Source organism: Poecilia latipinna, unplaced genomic scaffold (assembly GCF_001443285.1).
Source record: "Poecilia latipinna isolate Pla-1442-1.1 unplaced genomic scaffold, P_latipinna-1.0 Scaffold366, whole genome shotgun sequence".
Classification (NCBI taxonomy): domain Eukaryota; kingdom Metazoa; phylum Chordata; class Actinopteri; order Cyprinodontiformes; family Poeciliidae; genus Poecilia; species Poecilia latipinna.
The window spans coordinates 326,799-330,527 of record NW_015112982.1 but is presented as its reverse complement, the minus strand read 5'-3'; the positions used below and the strand labels follow the sequence as shown (position 1 = coordinate 330,527).

Sequence of the window (3,729 nt, the reverse complement as noted above, 5' to 3'; positions counted from 1 at the left end):
TGCTATTTACAGTACAGACAAATATTTACAGTAATATTCTTTTTCTAATATTAAAGACAAATTGCCCAAAATCAATCAAAGCTTTAAAAAATAAAAAATAGATTGCAAATTGACAACACAATCTGTGCAGTTTCAATTATTTTTCTCATAGTTTCTGGTGTAAAACTACATTAAATGTTTGCTGTTGATGCCAGAAATGCATATAAATAATACATTACACCTGGATATGCCCGAGTCCAGCTCTTATTAGAGCTGCCAAGCCTGTTCTCAGTGGAGAAAGAGAATATGAACAATTCTCACTTGTTTGGACTTTGGTCAGAATATGAAGTCGGCGTAATGTGTACACACTTGAGAGGAAATCTCGCATAATCTTCACCTCAAGTTAATTACTGCAGACAAACATTATAGATCACCAGAGACTCTTATCACCGACTGCTTCAACACTGGGAAGATTTGGCCCACATCTGATATGATATAAAACTCCAAATAATCTTTGCAACAAAACAATGTTTGCCTTATTGTCAAATTCGTTCCTTCTTCTACAAGCAGATCTGAAGGAGATGGATGTACATTCTCTCTAATTACAGCAATTATTACGCAGCGATGGTGTAACAAGCTCTCAAACAATTACCCCTTCTCTCCTTTCCTGTCTATCTCTCCCTCCCACGCAGTCAGTCGAAGTATTTCATCGCACAAATGTGTCTGCCATTAGGCCGGCTCATGAGGGAAAAATACAAGCATATCATTCATTACAGTGCATGCCAGCGTCGAAACTAAACGCAACCAGAACCGGGGAGCCAACTTAGTTCCTGCTGAGCACAAGATGTTGGAATGTTGACACTCTCTATTAGGTAAAATTTACAGGGCTGCTGACTAAAGTTGTATTTATCACAAAAAAAAAAACAAAAAAAAGAGGAAGGAAAATACAGCCTGGAGTGCAGGGAGGCAACCACCTCGAAAATACTGTAGGATTCCACTGCCTGTTCTGCCGCTGCAGAGACAGTGTTCAATAAATAAGGAAATCTACATAGTGATTTTCACGAGGCATGTTTACTAAAATACTTTACTATTTACAGCAGTGGCAGTGGCCTAGGGTTACGGGCCGTGTGTCTGTGCTCATACAGCTGGCAGCTTCAATGTACCAAACAGCGCAGCCTTGTCTTCTTGGCCTCAGAGTCGATCTGCAGCAGTTTGTTTCATGCCCTGCTCAGGGGCATTTCAGTCTAGTAGGGTGACAGCTGCGAGGTCAGTCCTCCACCAGATTTTTTGACCATATTTCCTGCTAGCAAAGCAGTTTCTTTTTTTTTTTTTTTTTTCATGATTTTTGCCTTCTCTCAGCAGCAAATCTTAAACTCAACCACATCTGCATCACACTTGGGCAAACAGACAGCTTTTCCCCATGACTCACATTTTGCACGGATGTTTTTACATAGACTATTCTCAATATGCAGCATAGCGCATATTACACTTCAGCATGAAAGGAAATGTTTTAAAAAAACAATGTTCAAAAAGTGATTCCTCTTGAGAAATACTTGGATTGTCATCAAAGTGCTTTCCTCTGGTTAGTCCCCATCTCCAGTCTGGTATTTTTTTTGTGTGCACTGCCAGCGACTGTGGTGGGCCTGTGGGGGGTGGGGAGTGAAAAGTAAGTACAATGGACAAAGGCACGTGCGGCACCTTACATTCATTTCTTCTCTACCCCACAGCTGTTATTGTATGAAAGTGCTGTCGACAGCTTTTGCTCCGTGCGGAGAATTCTCAAACAGTGGGAAACATACCTGCCTGTTTTTTCCCCCCCACATGGAATCAGTGATGCCTGAATATTTAAAGGAGGGACAAAAACAAATGAAAGGCTTCCTTAGATCTTCTAAAATCTCACTTTTGTCACTTAACAATAGAATACGGTGGGACTTTAAAAACACTTTCATAACCTACAGTGATATCTCCTGAGATGCATTGTTTTTTTTTAATCTTTCATCAGGGATGAAGAAACAGAAAAAGTACAACAAAATGAGAATATTCATAATATTTTATATAACATGGGACTACAACTATATTTAAGTGAAATCAAATGGTAGTATCTTGTATTACATTTTGCATTAATTTGCCAATTTCCAGCGATTTTAGAAACAGATGTCAAAGAACTCAGTTTCAATGTCTTGCAAAAGTCTTCCCAACCCTTCACCCCTTAAAGCCTTTTCACGTTTTGTTGCATAAAAACCACAAACATCACTGGAATTTATTGAGATTTCCATTTGATAGATCCAAGTAAGTGAATAATGCTAAGATGGGAAGGTTGTAACTGGTTTCCCAAAGTTTTCACAAATAGCAATCAAAACCTTTAGTCTGCATTTCTACCAAATATGCACATCTGCAAATAAACATTTCTATCAGTTCTTTGCAAAATAGCTGAAAGTTGGTCAGACTGAATAGACAGCATTGATGAACAGCAATTTCTAAGACTTGCCTAAGTATTTATACCTCTTAAAACGTTCCACAGATTGTCACAATGTAAACACAAACCTCAACATATATTAGTGTGATCCAATTATTCATATTTGGATTTAAGTCATTTACAGCCTACATCTGACTGACCTAGCATTCCAGTCTTGCTGAAGAGTTGCATCCTCACAGCATATAGGTGCCACCACTATGCATCACGTAATGGATGGTGTGTACAGGGGGATGTGCTGTGTTTGTTTTCTGCCAAATATTTCTGTATGTATGTAGGTCAGAAAGATTAATTTAGTTTTAATCTGACCAGCACACCTTCTGCTAAACGTTTGCTTCCCTGCATGCCTTATGGCAAACTGCTAACAGCTTTCCTCCAACAATGGTTTTCCACTTGGAACTATTATATAAAGGCCAGATTTGAGGCTTGCACATCCAAACATTGTCCAGTTGAAACATTCTCCAACCATGAAAAATGTGCATCATATTCATTCCACCTAATATTTTGTGCAGGTCTCTCATAAAATCCAAATAAAAACATTGAACTTGGACACTGAAAATTTTATTTCAAGGCACAGTAGCCACCCAACCCCAGCTATTTCTTACACAGCAATCTTGGATGGGCTGAGGATAATGTGGTAATTTTGTTCTCTCAACATGTATGCAATACTTCAAGTATCACATACTTAAGGTATCACTGAGTAGCTGCAAGAGCTAATGCTTAGATTAAGTACATCACCAATAGCTATAATACCCCTTTAAACCAAACGAGAATTATTTTAACATGCTCCATTTAACATTATGAATTTTATGACAATTCTTTAAATCATTTGTTTTTAGTTAGTTCTTTCCCTAAAATATCTTGTCCCTTTTCCTCATACCTTATGTATTTTTTTAACTATCAAAATAAAATATATAAATTTGCTTTTAACTATTTTAGTAGCTTGTACTAATTTTATTCTGCACAAATAAAATATACTTTAACTCATAAGCATTTTATCTTTTAACTGTATCCATTGTTTTCACAAAACTGCTATATTGTATCTCTTACACAAAAAATCAACTACAAAACTGAAAAGGGTGCAATGCTCCTTTAATGCTGTGTCTCTATATACTAAGCTTCACACACAGGCAGCCATTACTTTCACACCGAGTGTCTTAAAAATATGGTTTCTCTGTTTTGTTTTGTTTTTTTTTTTTTTTTTTGGAATAACCCATAAAGAAATGTCAATTTTACAAAAAAAAATAAACCAATATAACGTCTTTTGTGTGAGAACC

General features: G+C 37.0%; 1 long non-coding RNA gene across 1 annotated transcript; it reads right to left on the bottom strand.

Moving 5' to 3' along the window:
• Positions 1–1,040: 1,040 nt before the first annotated feature.
• LOC106949847 (uncharacterized) lies at positions 1,041–1,824 on the bottom strand. Its single transcript, XR_001425470.1, has 2 exons — positions 1,779–1,824; positions 1,041–1,622 (listed from the first exon to the last, which is right to left on the bottom strand). It is a non-coding gene; the product is annotated as an uncharacterized LOC106949847 (long non-coding RNA).
• Between the last annotated feature and the right edge of the window lie 1,905 nt (positions 1,825–3,729).